Below are 22,814 nucleotides of genomic sequence, written 5' to 3'. Positions count from 1 at the left end.
ATAAGAGACAGCTCTCTCTCTCTCTCTCTCTCTCTCTCTCTCTCTCTCTCTCTCTCTCTCTTTTTCTCTCAAAACTAACAACTTGGATGGAGTCTGTTTTGGCCAGCAAATTGGTGTAAAAGGTTTAGGACCAGCATTAACAACGAAAATAACTTATAAGGTGTTGGTTTGAAATAGAATATTCAAGTTTATAGAAGCATTAAAAGCTGTAACAAATACCTGCTAACTGGTTTCCAGACCTAGAAAACAAATGCTCATTCAAAAGCAAGGTGCAGGGGAAGAAATCCTAGACATGGGATCAGGAGACCTGTGTTTGAGTCCCAGAACTACCATCTGACCTCTTTGACCCCAAGCTTCCTTTAAAATCATATGGGAATAGTAATAATAAAAATAATACATGTACCACCTACCTTATTAGGTTGTTGTAGGGAAAATGCTTTCAGGTGAAGATTTTGAATTAGAAGACTCTGAGAAGTAAAATATTATATGAAATTATAAATAGCACAACTCTTAAGAAGGTTTTGAGGTGGTTAAAAACTATCGTTAACTAAATTTTTAAAAAGTCACCATAGCTTAACTAAGACCAAACAATGAGTTCTTGGGAGTCTCATCTTGATATTTATCTTCCACAGTTGAAAATATAGGAACAACAGGCTCTTGGTGAGGGATGCAGTATGCCTAATGAGAGCTAATAAGAATATATTTTCCTGAAGTCTTACAAATCTAGTCAAAGAGGTTCAATCTAGAAGGAGAAGGGAGAAAACTAGCAATGTGGATCCATCAAACCAGATACTATAAAGAGTTGTTTCAATGTAATAATAAGGAAGGAAGTTGAAAAGCTCAGAAATTCATGAGAAATAAAATTGTAGAACAGAGTAAATTGAAAACATAGCCTCATATATCTATACGCAAATATAAAAAGTATGGATGAGCAAGGTGAGTTAGAGGTATTAAAACAGGAAGCAAATTTGACCTTATATTTTTCTTAAAGATGTAGCAGCATGCCTGGAATATCAAAATGTATAGACTAGGAAAAAGGGAGAATAGTAGTATTGCATATTAGGAAAATCTAGTCATGTGAAGAGATTTAGGAATGTGATGGAGAAATCTTAGTAGAAAATATTTGGATGAAGATCAATGACTGGAATCGCAGACATAATACAAGGTTTCCTAAAAGTCTTCTTTTAAAGCTAGTTTTTAAACGAAACTAACACTTTTGGGACATCCTGAATTATCATCTAAGTACACTCACAACAGATCACTATGGGAGTGTGTATTAGGTAAAGTTGTTTGTCAGATTCCTTTCATAGAGTCCAAATAGAAGAAAGATTCCCTATAGAGTGTTGTAAGCATGGGTTTTGGTGCAGAGGAGAGGGAACCAAAAGGAGCCAGAGAAGTGTGATAATGAGATTAAATCTACCCTGCCCATCTTTAGATTTAATCACCAAAGGTAAAAACATCTCCACTTAACTCACAAATTGGGAGGTCTGTGACCCACCTGTGCTAGAGAGAGTGACAAATCAGAATTTACTGACTGCCACCTGGGCAGTCCTAAGAAAAGTGTCTGTTGTGATTTAACATGTAAACTAAGAGGAAGGCACAGGAAATGATGCAAAAGAAGCCCCTTTAAAAGAGAGTTCAGTAAACTCAGCCTCTTTCTTCTTGCTCATGGCTTGGACTTAGAGGAGCTCTGGAGCTGGGGCCCTGAGACCTTGGTGAGACTGTTCTTAAATCTTTCCTTTGGAATTACATGTGCTGAGTGTAAATGCTGAAGCTTCCTGAACTTCTTTTAAGAAAATTCCTTTTCAAAAGAGATTCTGTGACTGAAGCTTTTGCTTCATTTGCCTCTGCGGCCCTTTGGCCCTCTGACTTTCTGCCCTGGAGCTGAACCTCCCTCTGCTGAGGGTTAATTAGATCTGCCTGGGTTAAACTAGGGGGGAGCAAATTACCTAGTGTGTTAGATTACTTATTTTATCTTATCCTCTTTCTCATTTCCTTATTTCCTCTTCTTCTCTTTTCATTTGTAAATAAACTTCCATAAAAGCCATTTTGACTTGAGGTTATTCTTTAATTGGGGATTGATAATTATTCAATTCCCTGGCAACCAAACCTTTTAATATTCACCCATTCAAAAGCCATTTTTATCCCTTACAGAAGGCATCCTCTACTCGCCCTTTTTAATTGTTATGCTGTGTAGATGACCCAATGCATACTAATACTAGCTTATATTTTTAGAGCATCTTAGAGTTTACAAAGTGTTTTATAGAAGATCTCCTTTAATTCTCACAAAATCCTTGTCAGGTAAGTAATGACAAGGATTAAATTTATTTTATGGATAAAGAAACTGAGGCTCAGACTAAATAAGTGAATTGAAAGTATTTCATAGCTAGTTAATGGGAGCTCTTGGTAGAGGCAGGTCTCAAGCTCAGATCTTCTGATTCCAAATTCAGTGATCTTAATCATGCTTCTGAAAAATAACTAGAAGCAGCAACTAAGTGGATAGAGAGCCAGGTTTCAGACCAAAACACCACATTAAGTTCCACTTTTGTTTCAACAAAGGGTTAAATGAGATTGTTTTTACAATTATTACTTAAAACTAAGAACAGCTGGAGCTAAGTGGGTGGAAAGTCAGGTCTAGAGATGGGAAGCCCTGGATTCAAATCTAATCTCAGTCATAACCTAGATGATTGACCCTGGACAAGTATGACCCTTAACTCAAACTGCATAGCACTTATTGCTCATTTGCCTTGGAACCCAATACTTAGTATTGGTTCTAGGATGGAAGGTAAGGACTTTAAAAAAAGGAAGAAAAGACTTAGAGAATTTTTGAATGAAACAATTGAGTTCCTATGTTGATCATTCCTATTATTTATAGTCTGAGGAATTCAGAACTTATGGGATATGTTAATAGATTTGGAAGATTTGTCATGTATGTTAATAATCAAAATTATTTGCAAAGAATTGTGTCTAGAGAACCCTTTTAAAAGTTTAACAGCAAATCTATAAAAAAAGCAAAATCTAGTGAAACCCTACAAATATATTAAGATGGTGGGAGAAAGGAGAAAAACAAGAGATCTTTCAGATTTTAGGGATTATAATATGTTAGGCTCATCTCTGGCACATGCACAAAAATATCCTTTGAAGGCAGTGGGATTTTCTTTGTGTCACCAAGAGTCTAGAATCATAAAATTAGCTAGCTGTTACCATGTAGTTATCATTGTGTCATCTAAGACAATCATTTGCTGCTGTTGATAGTGTTTCCTGGAATTCAATCCAAGGCAATCGATTCTTAGATACAAATGCTTTGAGATTCTTGGATCAAGGTCTAAGGGTCTAAGTGTATTACATACACATGCACACAGAAATAGAAGGAAATTACTTTGGCACAGAGATATTATGCAAATTATCCAATTTTTGAAGGACTCTGGCCTTTGAAATCAATGCCACTATTTCTCAAGTTATAGTAGGTTTGTGGACCTAGAAGTACTGGTAGAGTTAATTTCAATGCTCTTAGGAAACTGGGGCTAAATATTTCCAAGTAATTGTCTAATGGAGGCAATAGTAAACTGTGAGCTCTATGAACAAGATGAGGCATCCTCTTCCATTTTGAGACTCCTTCCAGCACAGGGTTGAACCATTTTCTTTAGACACTAGTAAGGGAAATGGAGCAGTGGCGCCCTAGATAACTGCTTGGTTTTCTTGGGGCATTGACTCCAAAAAGAATGCCTGGCCAGATCCTTCTCTTTTATATTTTATGGAGGTCATGGGGGGTTAAAAGAAATCTGAGAGAGATTGTGGAATGAAGAGAAATTTGGAGAAGTGCTGATCTTTGTTGAGACAGATGGCATTAGAGCTGAATGGAATTTTTGATCTGTCTAATTACATCACTTCCAGTCATATCAAATTCATATTTCCTAAGCACCACAGCATTTTTGTGGTAGACAGATTTTGCCTCTGGTCTGAAGCAAAACCCAGATGAAAAGTGAATTCAATGTTGTGTCTAACTGAGAAAACATCATAAAGAGTCAAGTCATCCTTATGGAAAGAAATCTGTAGAAAATAAATATGATCCAAGATTGCTTTTTAAGAATCATCTCCCTCTGCAAGAATGCAGTGGGAAGGAGCCTATGAATGGAAAATTGGTACTAGTCCCATGATAAGAGATTTAAAGAAAAATATGATTTCAAAAAAAGGAAAAATTTTGTCAATGGGTAGATTCCAAGCACTCCACTTTTCAAGCGTGCTGACCCCAGGCCAAAGAACATGGAATTAAAGCTTGGGAGGAGAAAGAAGGCAGTGCACTGATTTTTCACTGGGAACACTGAATCTGATTCAATCTAGTTGATATACTTTTTCCCTAAAGAGTTGGACATATCCATTTTAAAAAGCCTTCAGTCACTGATAATCTGATGTCACAACAACACATCTACCCCAAATCCAGGAAAGTAGAACCTTTAAATGACCAAAACTCTTCTGCGATACTGTAAGATGACAATTCGTGGTTCCCAAAATGATGATCATAGATCTTGAAGAAAGGAATCATCTAGTACTACCTTTACATTTTCCCAAATGGGAAATTGAGATCCAGAGTGAAAAATATAACTTTAAACTTTATTTTCATTTGCTTGTTTTTATTTAATCTAGTATGTAGGTTAGTTACATATCCCTATACTTGAAATAATCCATTTGTTACTATTCTCAGGAAGAAAGGTGCATAACAATTAACATTAAAGTATTAAAAGTATCATGGCAACTTCTTATTGTATCATCTCACAAGATTGTCAAGAAACAATGTAGGGAAAATGCTTTGGAAGCTTTACATCATTGATAGAAATAACTTGTTTTTGTGGCTATATTGTTATTTTTACCATCAAGTGACTTGCCTAAGATCAGGAAGCTTGCCAAAGTGGACTTGGAGTAGGGAAGACCTGGGCTCCAATCCCACCTCTTACACCTTCTAGCTGTGAGACCCTGGCCAAGATCACAGGGTTTCTTGAGGTTCAAATAAGGTTATATATGCTATTTGCTTTGCAAAATTTAAAGCGATTGGTAAATATCAAAGGGGGCAGCTAGGTGGTACAGTGGATAGAGTACCTGGCCTAGATTTAGGAAGACTCATCTTCCTGAGTTCAAATCTGGCTTTAGACACTTACTAGCTGTGTGATCCTGGGCAAGTCATTCAACCCTGTTGGCTTCAGGGCCCTCATCTACAAAGTGAGCTAGAGGAGGAAATGGCAAACCACTTTAGTATCTCTACCAAGAAAACCCTCAATCATTCAATCAATAAATTTTTATTAAGCATTTGCTATGTGCCAGTTGCTGTGCTAAGCATTGGGTACACAAATACAGGCAAAAGACATTGCTGGTGTCTGGCACATAGTCATTGACTGTTGACTATATAATTTTATTACCAATTGAAAAAGTAACTGAAAACATATCAACATATACTGGCTGCTTTCTCATCTCTTGTGACATCTTTCTGGAGATGGTCTACATATATATCGAATGCATCCTCAAATGAATGAAGGAATGGAAAAAAATGCATTAAGCTCTTACTATGGGCCAGGCACAGTGTTAAGTGCTCAGGATTCCAAAACAAGGGCAAGCAAGATGCCTCTGTGCTGAGGAAGCTTATGTTCTTCAAGTGAGGACACAGAGTGGGTAACTTGCTATAGTTACTGGAAAGGGAGGAAGGGTCACGTCAAGGCTGCCTATGCATGAGTTGGAACCAGTGGCTTATTTCCAGGCAACATAAGGGGAAAGCTAGCTTACCTGTCAGAGCCCAGGGTCTCAGAGACTGTATTCCCAGTTTTGGTGGCAGGAGAAGAAGAGCTAGAGTAACATAGCATGGTCTGGAGAGCTACAAAAGGAACAGGAAGGCTTTCGTCTGTAAGACTAAAAATGAATGAATGCTCCAAGTATTTAAATTTATAGGATTTAATAATAAGGTGAGAGAACAAAGGGGTTCCCTTAGCGAGTGAGCAGAACAAAGTGCCAGAGACCCAGCAGCCTACCACGTTTGAGCCAAAGCCAAAGCTCAACCCCCCAAAAAGCCCTTTCAGCGTGGGTTTCAGCAAATTTATAAACAAACCCATGCCAGGGCCCAATACCAGGACATAAGACAAGGGAACCTTGGGCAGAGTAAAGAATTCTGGGAAATGAAGTCCCCAGGGTACAAATTTTAAAAACCCACAAACCTATCTGTCTCCCTATTTATTCTTTGCTATAGCAAAGAATAAATAGGGAGACAGATAGATTATACTCACTAAAGTTATTCACCACTGACATAGAAGATTCCCTTTGCAAAATTTTGATGGAAATGGTATTGTTAACAGATGGGAAAGTCCTTGAGGTGCCCTCTGAAGACAACATGATGTTAATTGTACTCAGCAGAAGACAATTCAGGGCCCCTCAAGGAGATCTACAACTACTGAAGAAATCAGTTTAACAATTCACTCAAAAAAAAAAACACAAGTGGATGAAGGACAAATATGATCTATTGTTAGTCAGGCTGCCCATTGTGTATATATATATCTCTAATAGGCACTGTAGTTAGAAAATATGTTGGATTCAAACTCAAATGGTAAGAAGAGAACAGACTAAACTGAATTTGGGAAATTGTGTTTCCACTGAACCCAAATTATACTATGCCACAAAATAATAGCTCCTTTTGCCAGCACCAATATTGTTCCTAGTGATTCTACAATAATGATGATGAGCTATAATAATTATCATCATGGAAAAAACTATGGAGACCCCAAGGGAAGATGAGAGGACATGGATAGGTTGTGATCTGTACAAAACAAAGAGAGCATTGACATTTATAGGGCTGTGGTTCCATCACTGCTTCTGTTTACTTTCTGTATTAGACTACTATATAGGTAAAACTGGAAAAAAACTACATAAACATACCTTATTATGGCAGGATATTTGTTCTGAACATCTTGAATATAAAATATTTCAATTCTGTCTGCAATTAGTATCAGGAAAACCTCCGATACTTATTCCTCAAATGGTAGCTACAATCCTTTTCTTTAATCATTCATTGCTCCCTGTGACAGAAATCAAATTCTTATCATGTTTTCATACATCAAACTCTTTCTGCCCTAAGCCAGGCAAATAAAACCAAATAGAAATTAAAACAAATTTGAACACCACATGTGCATGTGTTTTCAAGGGGAAAAAAACCCTATAAAAACAGAGTTCTTTTTCTGGATCTTTTTCAAGTTACACAGACACAGATTTGTCCAAAAAGAAAAAACCAATCTAAATATTTGGCACACTTCAAACTAGTCTAAGATACGTAAATGTCAAAAAAGAAATTGGGAAAGGACAGTTTCATAACTTTATACTCTTGCTGCTAAAGTCCAAATCAAAGTAGTAACTAAATATTTTATTTCAAAGTGTGCTGATGGGATTTTCCATGGAAAATCTCTTCCTCATCCACCACTGAAGTTCCTCTCTAAACTTTCTTCCCCCTGATTTAATGTGAGGTATTTCCTTGATCCCTTTCTTTCCTAAATATTCAACAGGACCAGTTAACAAGAAACATCATAGAGGTGCTCAAAATAGACTGAACCTTATTGATCCCAAATGATCTACATCAACTAGTTTAATTGTTGATGTCAAAATTTTTTTATGACTGAAATAGTTAAGACAGTCATGAGAGGCAAGATCATCACCTCCATTAGGTTCTTTGCATGTGACAGGTTGGAAGACATCCTAGAGACCTAGAATTAGAAGCCACCTTAGAGGTCATCTAGTTCCCCTCACCCCCTTCATTTTATAGATGAAGAAACAAGCACATAGAAGAGAAGTGATTATTAAATGCCATGGTGGATGAGTCAGGAAGATCTGAGTTTAAATCCTGCCTTCATTCTCAACTGTGTGACCTTGGGTAAGTCATTTAACCTTTTTTTAACCTTAATTTCTTCATCTATAACAGCATGTAATTTAAATAATTTGATTTATTTAATTTAAATTTATTTTTAATTTAATTTAATTTAAAGAGTCATTTTGAGGAACAAATTACATGAACACATATCTCCAGCTTTTCCATTTACTACCCATAAAATAATGATTACTTAATATTTATATAACACAAAGGTTTAAAATATGGATATGTAGCATATATATATAAGAAATAAATCTGGCATGTGCATCTATATCTATATCTACATATACAGGTATCCCTTTCACATGATGGGGCTCTAGAAAGTCTGTGTAACATTTTTTTGCCCTCCCTTTGTACCAGAGAAGAAGTTTGAATTTTTTTTCTTTTAAGGGTGTTTCTAGTAATCTATTATAAAATTTGGTTTAAGTATTTGGTCATAGGTTATAGAGATGCTAAAATTTTTCTGTCATCTTCATGTGTCATCTTCAGCTTGCACAAATGTCCCCCCCAAATTCCCATTTAATTTCTGATGCTGACACAATATATTGATACTGCAATGGGGAAAGTTACAATGTGTGTGTGTGTGTGTGTGTGTGTGTGTGTGTGTGTGTATTTGTAAAATGTAAAGTACTATAGAAATGCTCTGTAATCATAACTTTATAGGTAATAGCTTGGAGAGCTGGATTTCAAATCCAAGCCCTCTGACTCCAAATATAATTTCTTTTCTTTTTTTTTTTTAACCTAACCTTCTGTCAATGGGGGATCAAGGGACTTGCCCAGAGTCACACAGCTGGGAAGTGTCTGAGGCTAGATTCGAACCCAGAACCTCCCATCTCTAGGCCTGGCTCTCAATCCAGGTTATCCTGAGCTATCCAACTGCCCCTGCAAATATAATTTCTATAAATGAAGAATCAATTCTTAAGAATAAATGAAAAGAAACATACATTTCTACAAATGGGTATAATTAATTTCTCTTTCCTGAGCCTGTTTGGACCTACTATATAGGTTTCCTAGCTCTAAGGAGAGAGATTGAGAGGGTAAACAGGAAAAGACGAAAAGACTAGGCAGGGTAATTCTGTGAGAGGGAAGGAGGAGGGCAAATGGAGGAGACTGTAGGAGGAGAAGGAAAAGAGGGAGATAGAAGAGGCATGGCGGGAGAAAGAGACAGAGAGAGAAAGAGAGAAGAGAGAGAAAAGGGATGATGTAGCCAGTTACAAGAAAAAATTGTGGGCAGACACCTCTCCAGTCTGCTGCCTTCCATATTTTCTTTCCATTGCATAGTTCCTCTTATAGAGGATGGTCTGCCAGGTATCATTAGTCAGAAAATGGGTCAGTGTTAGGAAATAGGTCCAAGAAAGACAGGCTTAAACAGAGATTCTTAATCTGGGATCTTCGAACTTCTAAAAAATATTTTGATAACTATTCCAATACGGTGTTTCCTTTTTAAAATATATTTCCTTTATGTTTGATTTTATTCATTGAAATACGTGGATATCTATGCACTGGAATAGATCATTCTGAGAAGGGGTCCATAAGCTTTCTCAGACAGCCAGAGAGGTTCATGACACAAAAATGGTCGAGCTTACAGCTTTGGAGGAAAGTAATGCCAAGAACTGTAGAATTCAGAGTTAGTGAGATAGCCTTCATGAGAAGGCTACACCAAAGTGGCCTCTTATCTCAACTAAAAGGCAGCTCACTCACTCTCTGCCTTTCAGACAGATATGTGTTTTTAGCTAGAGGAAGAGTTCGACTCTTTCAGGCAGAATTTGTTCCTGATTAAGACTAGGTCAGAGGTGCTGTCCTCCCAGCTGGAAGTTCTTACTCTCTGGCAGATTGGGTCAAAGAGGAACAATGATACATTATTTTGTTCAAGAAACTCCTCAATTCTGTTTGATTCTGTCAGTTGGAAGCTGGTTTTTCTGTGAACCCCTGGGACTTGGAATCTTTAGGGTTTGGTTTACTTGGATTTAGTCAGAAAAGAGATCTTTACAAAAATAATCACCTTTGAAAGCAGTCCTCTTCGGGTCACCAGGCAGGTCCAGGACTCTCAAGGAAGCAGCTGGGTGCTCTGATTGAATCTGTTAGCGGTTGGCTATTCCAGACAAAATGTCCTTATTACACTAGTACTGGACAAGAAACAGTGTGGACAGATCCCTTCATATGGCAACTAGGCTTTTTGAAAGAATGCCTATCCCTCAGACAATCTACAGTTAAATACTTTGGCTCATTTGGACAAGAAAACAGGATTCTTCTAATGCTGTGTGTTTTGGAGAATAGCTTTGTTAATCTTCAACGTAACTTTCCAGTAAATAAACCAAGACTTAGGGTATTGCCCCTTAATTGTTCGTGAGCTCTCTCCACTCTGCATCCTCTCACTCCATGACTTTGTACTGCTATTTTGCATTGCATCATGATTTCCCAGATGTTGGTTTTATCACAGTGTGCTATCACAAAAGGTAGGGACTGCCATTTGAGGACAATTATATTTGCTGGAAATTTTCTCTTTGCGTTGAGCCCAAATCTGTCATGTAGGAACTATATGGAATCATAGGATCTCTTGGGTTCATGATCTAAGAGATTATCTCTTCAGTTTATATCTGAACAAATTTTTTTCCTACTAACACCCAATAAGCGATCACTAATAATGTGCTCAAAAGTGTCCAGTATTGCCCAAATCAGCCCATTTCTCTTTTGGATAGCTCTAATTGTTCAAAAGCTTTTCCTTAAATTGAGCTGACATCTGTCTCTTTGCTGCTTCCATGCAATGCTCCAAGTCTAACTCTTGGGGATCAAGCAGAACAAGTCCAATTTCTTTCCCACAGGATAAACTTTCAACTACTTAACATCCTCTCTCATGCCTCAAAATATTTTGTCTTCTACCTGGCTGGTAGAGTCCCTGGTTTCCTCTAAGAGTCAACTTAATCATCTGTAGTCATATGAAAAAAATGCTCTAAACACTCTTGATTGGAAAAATGCAAATAAAAACAGCTTTGAAGTACCACCTCACACTTATCAGATTGACCAATATGACAGAAAAGGAAAATGATAAATATTGGAGGAGATGTAGGAAAATTGAGACATTAATGCACTGTTGTTGGTAGAGTTGTGATCTGATCCAGCCATTCTGGAGAGCAATTTGGAACTATGCCCAAGGGGCTCTAAAATCGTGCATACCCTTTGATCCAGTAGTACCACTAGGTCTGTATCCCAAATAGATAAAAAAGTGGGGAGGGAATGTATTTGTACAAAAATATTTATTGTAGCTCTTTTTGTGGTAGCAAAGAATTGGAAATTGAGGAGTTGTCTAACAATTGGGAAATGGCTGAATAAGTTGTGGTATATGATTGTGATAGAACACTATCGTGCTCTAAGAAATGATGATTAGGATGACTTCAGAAAAATTTAGAAAGAATTAAATGAACTGAAACAAAGTGAAGTGAGCAGAACCAGAACACTGTACAAAGCGACAACAATATTTTTGATGAACGATATAATATGTATGACCTAGTTATTCTCAGCAATGCTGTATGACACTCTCAAGATTCATGATGAAAAATGCCATCTCTCCTCTGAGAAAGAATTGATGGAGTCTGAATGCAAATTGAAAAATACTATATTTCCAATTTCTTCATTTTTTAGTGAGTTCTTTTGCATAAAATGACTAATATGGGAAAATGTTTTACATGATTGCACATGTAAAATCTATATCATATTATTCACCATTTCAGGAAGGGGCAACAGGGAGGAAGGAATGAGAGAAAGAAGTTGGGAATGAGGAAGAAAATTTAGAGCTCAAAAATTTTAAAAATAAATGTTAAAAAAATTTTTTGCAAAAAAATTTTTACAACATATAATTAGGGGAAAAGAAAATATTACTAAAAAAAGAGAGAAATGAGTCAGCTTCAGTTGCCTCTTCCTCCAAGAGTTCTTTATGGTTCTCCCACCTACTAGTATCTTCACCTCTAAAGTTAATTTTCTGTACCTCTGTGTTGTCTCCCCCCACCCTCATTAAAGTTTGAACTCCTTTAATGTAGCAAATGTTTTAAAATATTTTTTTGTGTTTGGTACTGTGCTTAGTGAATGGTAAATGCTTAAAAATGCTTACTGAATTATTAAACAACTTCAGTTTCTTCATCCAGTCCTTATATGATATTGTTTTTGGTCTCCTCAGTCATTCATTGGTTCACTCTCTCCTAGATGTTCCTCTCCCCTGTTTGTCAGTGTCCCAAAAATGTAACATCTAGAAACCAAACAGAATACTTCAGCTTTAGCATGGGCAGGCTAGAGTATAACTGGACTATTACCTTCTTCATTCTTGTTACCACTCCCTTTTGGTCTGTTTTGAAGCCTCTTTCTTCTCCCTCCATATTCTCTCATGGCGGGCCTTCATCTGCTCCCACGGGTTCATTATTTAAATGCTGATGATTCTCAAGTCCAAATTTCCAGCTCAGACCTCTACTGAGCTCTAAGTCTCACATCAACAACTGCCTGTTGGACATCTCAAAATCAACATGTCCAAAACAGAACTCATTATCTTCCCAGTGAAATCCTCCCCTTTTCTGAAATTCACTATTAATGCCAAGGGAACCATATTCTCCCAATTGGACAGGCTTCATCAAATCCATCCTGTCATTTTCCCAATGAAATTCTGAGGCATAAAGAGGTTAAATAATTTATATAATGTCATTTAGTTAACTAGAAACCATTTGGCTTTCACAGTGGGCTTTTAAAAATTTGATAGTATTAAAAATAGTGTGGCAAACCATCTTCTTGACAAGAAACAGATGAAGATGATGATGGATGAAATGAAAAGAATTCAGATGCTAAACTATTGCCAACTGAAGTTTAGCTGTTTTGAAGTGGAAACTGATCAAATCTAGAAATAGTAACACAAAATAATGAGAGGAAAAACAATAAAGACACATAGTAGATAAGCTTTCTAATCAATGGTTGGGTAATAAATCCAGCTTAATTAAAAGAACATAGATGAGTGTGACCAGCTAAATCATCATATGTGATAGGGGCTCTTGTCCTCAGTGCCAGCTTTGATCTATAGCAGTGGTTCCCAAATTTTTTTGGCCTACAGCCCCCTTTCCAGAAAAAAATATTACTTAGTGCCCTCTGGAAATTACGAAACTATTTATTGAACTCAGAATGGAATGTAATACAAAAAAAGTGTGGCCATCACCGCTTCCCTGGATAGCTGCAGCACCCACCAGGGGGTGGTAGCACCCACTCTGGGAATCACTGATCTATAGGAAGAACAGGAAGTAAGAATGTGGACATTCAGGAGAGACACAAGGTCCTTTTCACAGATATGTTCCCCCCGAAGAATCCACAATACATCTGAAATGTTTTCTAGTCAGAAAAGTGAAAACTTTTGGATCTTTTCTGTAGAGATGCTTGACATTGGTCATATTTTAATATTCACAGGGGGAAGCCCTGGCTGAAGGCACAAAAGAACAAGAAAAGCTGACATGTGAGAAGCTCTTAGTTCAAATAAACCTAGGGATATGGAATCATGGGTTACATTATGACACTTATCTTAGATCTGGGCAAGACATTAGGAAAACTAGACCAATCTCTCCATTTTACAGAGGAAGAAAGTAGTAAGCTCCTATTAAAAAGCTAAACATTGGTTTTTATTTAACAGATTCCATCATATTTGAGCTGATTCCAGACATGCTGTGATTCGAGTAGTAGACTTTATATGCTAACATGTTCTTGCTCATACCAAATACTATTCATTACCTAAATGAACCTTTTTGGTAATCCTGCAGTGTCAGTGATTTCCTTTTAAAAAAAAAAGAGGGTCTTTTGAGATAACCCTGCTGGTGTTATTTTTTAATTAGTAGACCAGAACCAACATTAAAAGTTCAAGCTAATATAATATAGATCAGTGGAGGCAGCATATGATCTGATGTTTTCAACTCCTGGGTAACCCATGTCCTTTCCCATTTTGTAATGTATAAGCCTTGATGGGGGTCTTCAAGGACATTGCCAACAGAAGTTTGACTTTCCTTCTTTGTACCCCAGTATCTTAAGGGACTGGACAATTGCAATAGTCTCCTAACAGTGTGCAGAATGAGATTCAGACTCTTAACAGTTGCTTTTTATGAGAAAAGACTAGATTTCTGGCACATGAAGGAGAGAGAGAGGGGTGTCATTGCTGGGGCAAAAAAGGTGTACAGACCCAGTGGAAATGCTTGCCAGCTCTGGGAGAGGGGAGGGAAAAGGAGAGGGAAAGAAAAAGAATTATGTAACCATGGAAAAATACATAAAATAAAATAATTAAAAAAACAAAAAAGATTCAGAATAAGCCCATTTCCCCATATTATCCATGTGGCAACAACTAGGCATTCTGAGACAAATAATTCTTCTTTATCTGTGTCCTTGAGATTCTTGACTTTGGGAGACCTACACTTATATTTTGCTGGACTTTCTTCTACTCTATTTTTAAAAAATAAAAATAAAAAAATCCAGAAAAATAGATATCATTTCCTAATAAGTCAATGGAAAGGAATGACTTGCATTGCTACCGGGAAAATTTTGTATTACATTTTCCCTCTTACCCAAAATGGCAGCTAGGTGGCACAATGGACAGAATGAATTCAAATCCTGTCTTGGACATTAGCTGTGTGACCCTGGGAAATCACTTAATTTTAGTTTCCTCATCTGTAAAATGGGGATAATAATGGCAACTTCCTCAGCAGATTGCTGTGAAGATCAGACTAAAGAATGTAAAGTACTTTACTAACTTTAAAGGGTTCTGTAAATGCTAGCTATTTATTAGCAGTTGTTTTTAAATTTTAGAATATCTTTCCATGGTTACATGATCCATGAATTTTCCCTCTCCCCTTCCTCCTCCCCCCAGCTGACAAGCAATTCCACTGAGTTATACGTGTATCATTGTTCAAAACCTATTTCCATGTTATTCATATTTGCAATAGAGATCTTTTAACATCAAAACCCTAATCATATCCCCATCAAACTACATGATTGATCACATGTTTTTCTTGTGCATTTCTGCTCCCACAGTTCTTTCTCTGGACGTGAATAGCATCTTTCTCACAAGTTCCTCTGGATTGTCCTGGGTCATAGCATTGCTACTAGTAGAAAAGTCCATTATATTCGATGGTGCCACAGTGTATCAGTCTCTGTGTAAAATTGTCTCCTGGTTCTTCTCCTTTCACTCTGCATCAATTCCCGGAGGTCTTTCCAGTTCACCTGGAATTCCTTCAGTTCATTATTCCTTTGAGTACAGTAGTATTCCATCACCAACAGATACCACTATTTGTTTAGCCATTCCCCAATTCAGGGACATCCCCTCGTTTTCCAATTTTTTGCCACCACAAAGAGCATGGCTATAAATATGTTTGTACAAGTCTTTTTCCTTATTATCTCTTTGAGGTACAAACCCAGCAGTGGTATGGCTGGATCAATCTTTAGTGGAAGGTCCCCTTTTTAAGGGTTTAAAGGATCAAAGTTCAAATACTACTTATAACATTTATTACCTTTTAGACTATAAAATATTACCTGTAGTACCTACCTTATCTCACCGTTCACAACTTTTCCCCTGAACATTCCTTCCCTCCTTCCTACCTTCCCTGTGACTGTTGAGGGCACTACCATGCCCCGAGACCCCCAGCTCCTAACCTACCTTTCATCTTTGACTTCACTATTTCCTACCTGCCATATTCAAGCTGTTGTCAAGACCCAAGATTTCACCTTTGTAGCATCTCTCCAATATTCCCCCTTCTTTCCTCTGACATGGCCATCACCCTGTTGTAGGCTCTCATCATGTCATGCCTGGACTGTAGCAATAGTTGTGGGTGGTCCTGCCTTATTCAAGCCTCTCCTTGCTTCAGTTTATCCTCTATTGTCACTAAAGTGAATTTCTGAAGCGCAGATCTGATGATGTCGTACATACATCCCCTTCTTCAACTTAATAAACTCTAATGGCTCCCTATACCTTCCAGGAGCAAATACAAAATCCTCTATTTGGCATTCAAGGCACTTCATAAACTAGCCTCCTTCTATCTTTCCAGTCTTCCTGTACTTTAGCCCTCTCTACACATTCTTTGAGGCAGTGACATTAACCTCCTGGCTTTTCCCACAAATAAAACTCTCCATCTCTCATCTCCAGGCATTTTCTCTGGCTGTCCCTCATACCTCGAATATGCTCCCTCCTCATCTCTGCATACCGGCTTTCTTTAAATCTTTTTTTTTTTTTTAATTCTTACCTACCATCTTAGTATCAATACTAAGTATTGGTTCCAAGGCAGAAGAGTGGTATGGATAGGTAATGGGGGTTAAGTGACTTGCCTAGGATCACAAATCTAGGAAGTGTCTGAGGAGAGACTTGAAACCAGGATCTTCCATCTCCAGTCTTGGCTTTCTATCCACTGAACTATGTAGCTGCCCTGTTTCCTTTAAGTTTTAATGAAAATATCTTCTTCTATAGGTAGCTTTTCCTAATCTGTCTTTTTTTAACCTTTACTTTCTATTATAGTAACAACTGTAACACAGAAGGGGAAGGGCTATGCAAACAGGGTTAAGTGACTTACACAGGGTCACACAACTAGGAAGTGTTTGAGGAGAAATTGGAAGCCAGGTCCTTCCATCTCTAGTCTTGGCTTTCTATCTACTGAACCACACAGCTGTCCCATTTCCTTTAAGTCTTAACTAAAATCCCTTCTTCTACAGGTAGATTTTTCCCAATCCATCTTTTTTTTTTTTTTTAACTTTTACTTTCTGTTTTAGTAACAACTAAGTATTGGTTCCAAGGCAGAAGAGTGGTAAAGGATAGGCAACAGGAGTAAAGTAACTTGTCCATGGTTATTTGCAGGTAACAAGTGGCAGAAACAGGATATGAACTCAGATCCCCCAATTCCAAATCTAGCACCGTGTTGCCATGTTGCCAAAGTGCTACTCTCTTCCCTGACTCGTGTGGAAGCCAGCTCTCTCTAAGTAGCCCTGAAACCACACTTATATTTCATTTTGACTTCTTCACTAAGATCTCAGTGGAAGTGAGGATACAGCTTTTCATGGTGCATTCCATCCTGTCAACTAGCTAGTCTTTTTTTAATCAGTTTGCCCAGAACTGAACATGATGAAATGCTATGAAAGTTCCTAGCTGGGCCATTTTTAAAGGAATCCTGAATTAAGAATTTATATTCTAAACACTCTTGTCCAGACTCCAATATTCAAAGCCAAGCTCCATGAGATTTAAAGTAGAAAAGAAAAAGGGCAGCTAAGAAACATTTATGAAGTATTGGCGCTGAACAAGGAAGACCCCACTCCAGAATATGGAACCCAAAGACAATAAATAACAAAACAGAGACTCTGTCCTCAAGGGGGCTACATTCTGCAGGGAAGGAGGGAACCTCTGAAGGCACCATTCCAAAGTCATTGAAGCAAATCTAATTTTGATTTTTAAAAACAATTCTAATACATTTTCATAAATTATTCTAAAAATTAATTTTTAAAATGTGTAATCACCAATGACTTCTCCCCTGAATCCTACTCTGGATTTGCTACATGTGATGATATAAAAAGTTCCACCTGGATACCCATTATCTTCATTATTCTGATTAAAGCTCCACTGCCAAAGGGCTCCATCATGCTTCTAAGTGAGGTGATCTCAAATCACCTCATACTATTAGTGTGGAATTCAGTAATTAAGAGGTTCTAGTTTGAATTTCCAGGCTCAGAGATGGCTAAGAAGATGGAGATTCATGCCTGGAAATGGGAGGTCCTAGGTTCAAATTTGACCTCAGACACTTCCTAGCTGGGTGACCCTGGGAAAGTCACTTACCTCCTATGGCCAATCCCTATGGCCAATCCATTGAGCTACCCAGTTAACCCCTCATACTATGATTTTTATAGAAAAAAGATTTGCCATCCTGACCAGAGCCTTTTTGCCAAATGAGCCATTTTATTTATTCACTCATCAAACAAGGATTTATTAAACATCTACTATATGCTAGGCTCTGTGCTAGGCATAGAGGATATACTTAAAATCACTGGAACAAGATTGGCTTATAACCAGGAGTCTTGGTGAACCCTGGTATATTGAAAACATCTTTCAAGTTCAGAGTCTAAGTGGAAACATATGTTTTTCACCTTGTTAATTTTAGGAATGTGATGTGGAGTCAAAGCTGATTGAGCTTTATTTAAAGGTAGAGCCATCTGAAAAAGACCTCCACTGTTTGGTTATAGAAGGCTTTTTCCTTCAGTGTGAAAAGGCATTCATTTCTCGTAGCTCACCTGCTAAGTGCTGCGTGTTTAATTACCTAAACCTGACAGTGGAGTTGCAGGAGGCCTTGGATCATAGGCAAGAAAGATAATTAAGGGATAAAAAAATAATAAATCTGCTCCCAACAACATATGGCAAACTTAGGCACATGTCTGAAAGCAGAAAGTTTCCCACTGGAGCCTCGTGGCCAGTTCCAAATACCAGTACTAGTGTTTGGTCTGTAGCTGCACGCACTGTGGAAAGCTCATCATGTGAGTCATCAGAATAAATTCTTAATGACAAATAAGGTAAATTAGGCAAAATGCATGGGACACAAAATTCAACAGCCCCTGAGAAGGAATCAGTTTACCTTGGAAAGTACCTGTTGAGAGGACTTTCTGGACTAGCTAATGGAACTTGAAGGATTTCCACTAATTTTTTTCTTTTTCCTTCCAATCTCTCTATAACTTTTTTGCAAATCAGTAAACACATTTTAATGACAGGATGACAATTGTTCCCAGACCCAAGAGGGGTTAGTAATTAGAATGGATGGGAAAGTATTTTTCAAAATATAAAGGAGCAATTTCAGAGCCATAAGACCATTAGAGTTGGAAGGGACTTTTAAGACCATCTTGTTCAGTGTTGGTGTTTTACTGCTGAGGGAATTGAGACTCAAGGAGATGAGGTAACATCCAGGGACATCCTAATAGCAAAGCTAGGACTAGAACTCAATATTCTTTACTTACTCTGACATTTTCCTCCCTCCTTCCATTCCCTTCCTTTCCTTCCTTCCTCCCTCCTTCCCTTCCTTCCTTCCTTCCTTCCTTCCTTCCTTCCTTCTTTCCTTCCTTCCTTCCTCCCTCCCTCCCACTTCCTACTTCTCCTGCTTCAACCCCCCCCCCCGCCCCATACCTTCTGTTTTAGAATCAATACAGGTATCAATTTCAAGACAGAAGAGTGGTAAGAGCTAGGCAGATGAAGTTATCTTGCTTAGTTGACTTGAAGTTGACTTACCCAGGGTCACACAGCTAGGAAGTGTCTGAGGCTAGATTTGAACCCCTTATCTTCCTAACTCTAAGCCTGGCTCTCAATCCACTGAGACACCCAGTTGCCCCTATGACATGCTTCTTGTAACAGGGCATATAATTTGAAAAATCATTATTCAAAGATATTTTTAATTTCTCAGTTACATGAAATAACAATTTTTAACATGTTTTCCAAAATTATAAGATCCAAATTGTCTCCTCCCTCTCTTCCCTCCTTCCTCTTGGAGATGGCAAGCAAATTTAATCTGGGTAATACATGTATTATCATGCAAAACACACTTCCATATTAGTCATTATTGTGAGAGAATAATCATATAAAACCAAAGCCCCCAAATAAAAATAGAGTAGATAATTTGATGAAGCTCCTCAACAGGGGAGAAAATAACCTTTTGAGAGATGGATATAAGCCTTGATATTTACATCATATTAACATTCTTACTTTCATGTTCTGAAACATTTAAGAAGATTAATTAGAGAAATGGTTCCTTCCTTTGTATAAGCCTTTATCTCTATGTAATGCTAGTCTTATTAGTGTTTGCTTTGGTCTAAAACTGGTTTAACTCCTTCCCCCCCATTACAGAGTCATTTAAATGTCTCATTTAATCCAGCCTTCAGGTGTTTAATAACAAATAGAGAGAAGGCATGGGGCTGGGTGCTGAGGGGAGAGGTATAAGCCAAGACACACACACACACACACACACACACACACACACACACACACACACACACACAGAAATTCCAGTAGCTCTTTGCATTATTAAGGTCCACCCTTAATTACTACATCATGCCTCTGACAGTTCTGTCATTTGTCATTTGCTTCCTAGACTCATCTATTTCCTTTTTCTGGACAGGTTATCCATAATATGTTCCCATGACAATATTGCTTCTGTTTTTCTTTCCACTGAACCTCACCCAAAAGCTCTCCATCATACTTCCCCCTCTCCAGTTCTTGGATTTCCGCACATAAATAAATCTTGTTAGCATATTATTCTATTCTTTCCCCCTCTGCTATAGCAAAACCAAACCAAACTTTTTCAAAGTCAGGTTTATGCCTCTGGATATCTTCCAGTCATGCCTTACCTCCTCCTCATCATAACTAGCATTTATATAGCACCTTAGGGTTTGCAAAGCAGTTTACAAATATCACCTCATTTTATTCTCACACTAATTCTCAGAGGTAGGTCTATGGTGTTATTATCCCCATTTTTTATCAAATCCTGCCCCCAATACCACACATGTAACCTTAAAAAAGACCTGTTCCATCCTTGAGATTCAGTTTCCTCATCTGTGAAATGAGGGGGTTGGATGAGCTGGCTTCTAAAGTTCCTTCTAGCTCTTGAGCTATGATCCCATAACTTTCCTGCCCAAGTCCTAATGCAAACAGGGGTTATTCTCAGATGTTTTCTAGGAGGTCTTATGTAGAAATCAGCTTCCATAAGAATGTAAATTCTTTGCCAAGTAGGAATTGTTCATTCTTCTTATCTCCCCAAACTTGGAGCAGTGGCTAGCAACCAATCAACAAATAGTTTTTTCTTAATTTAAGGGTAAGAATATCAATTTAGTAAGTTAGTATTGACAAATAAATTTGTGGTCTAGGATCTTCCTGAAAACCAAAAATCCAGTTAATAAACATTTATTAAATGCCTACTATTTTCCAGCTATGGTGCTAAGCACTGGGGACAAAGGTAAAAGACAATCCGTGCCTCAAAGAGATTAGTCTAATAGGGGAGACAACATGAAAACGATTATGCTACAAACAAGATACACATAGGTCATAAATTGAGGATAATCACTAGAAGGAAGGCACTAGAGTTATGAGGAAATCAGGAAAGGCTTCTTGTAGGAGGTGGGATTTTAGCTGGGTCTTGAAGAAAGCCAGAGAAGCCTGGAGGAGTTGATGTGGAGGGAGAGAATTTCAGGCACGAGAGACAGCTGAGAAAAATGTCCACAGTTGGGATATGGAATTCTTAATAGAGGACACAGTAGGCACTTAATACCTGCTGATTGACTGACTGACTCAACCTACTTCAAGCCTCTGCCTTCTCTCTCTTCTCCACATATTCAGGCTTCAATGCCGCCATCTTGTTATTTCTCTTCTCCCAGATATCCTGCTCTGGCATACTTACCACTTATACATGTTCTTCTATTGTTCATTTGGTCACAAGAAAGTCTGATTCTTCTGAGATCTTGGTTTTGCATTACTTGAAAGGGTTGGGTATTTTTTGTTTTGTTTTGTTTAGGAATTTTTGCTTCACTACAAACTTATCGGTATCTGAAAATATTAAAAAAAATTATTCTTTTGCAGCAGCAAGCACCAATGAGAATGCCAAAAAATTTCCCTAAATATGATCCAAATCAATGTTCTCCAGTGCTTAGCAAGATGTCTGGCATGGGTCAGGTATGTAATGAATACTTGTTGACTGACTGATGCTTAAATTCTGGACCCAGTTTATCTATCTATAATGCTAATTTCAGATATATTTCATCATACTACTACTAATAGTTGGTATTTACATATCACTTTCAAGGTTGACATGCTACTTCATCTTCTCCTCATAACAATCCTACTGCTTTCATTACCCCCATTTTACAGATGAGGAAATTGAGGATGAGAAAAGTTCAGTGGCTTGCCCTAGAGTTCACACTGTTATGCCAGAGATAAGATTGGAATGCAGCTATTTCTGATTCCAAGTCCAACACTTTATCCATTACATATGGATATGTAATGACCCATATGAAGGCATGATGTTGCTAAATCATAGAATTTAGGGAAGGAGGTAAAAGAAAAGAATAATAGAAAGGTCCGAAGGGGCCAGACTAGGAAGGACTTTAAAAGCCAAACAGACTTTTCTAGAAGGTTTCTTCTTCTCTTCATCTACACTCTAAGTTTCTTGAAAGAAAAGTCCATGTATTATGAACTTCTTCCTCTTCTCCATCCCTTGGTACAGCCTATTTTTTAAAATATAATCATCACTTGGTAAATGTTTGCTGTTACCGTACAGTGGAAAATGGATATTGATGGTCAAGGATGGATGGTCACGAACAGTGATTGTAATGATGGTAGCCATATCAGTAAAAGATTTCTTTACCAGAATTCATTCAATCACCCTGAAACTACATGGCCCAAATTAAGTGCTACGCTGGTTCTAACAAAACAAATGTGAAAAAAACAAATTCTACATATATCTTCAGCCAGAAAGGAAGAGATGATCTTTTTGCTGAATCCAGTCATCCATTTTAACTGAAATGCTAGTGGTGAATTTCTGTACTTCCAAGGGCTTATACGTTATGTAAATATTGAAACTCATGTATGTGTGTGTTCAGTTAATAGCTAACTATCCACAATACCACCAATTACTTCAAAACTAAAGAAAACTGCTGACTTGGTTGAACCATGATTCCCAAACTATATCGTTTAGTTCTTTTTTTTTTTTTTTTTAACCCTTAACTTCTGCTTTGGAATGGATACTAAGTATTGGTTTTAAGGCAGAAGAACAGAAACTGCTAGGCAATTGGGTTAAGTGACTTGCCCAGGATCACACAGCTAGGAAGTATCTGAGGCCAGATTTGAACCCAGGGCTTCCCATCTCCAAGTCTGGTCCTCTATCTCCTGAACTACCTAGCTGCTCCGATGTCT

The sequence above is a fragment of the Gracilinanus agilis genome, chromosome 3 (genome assembly GCF_016433145.1).
Source record: "Gracilinanus agilis isolate LMUSP501 chromosome 3, AgileGrace, whole genome shotgun sequence".
NCBI classification, from domain to species: Eukaryota; Metazoa; Chordata; class Mammalia; order Didelphimorphia; family Didelphidae; genus Gracilinanus; species Gracilinanus agilis.
Note: the sequence above shows the minus strand (reverse complement) of the source record.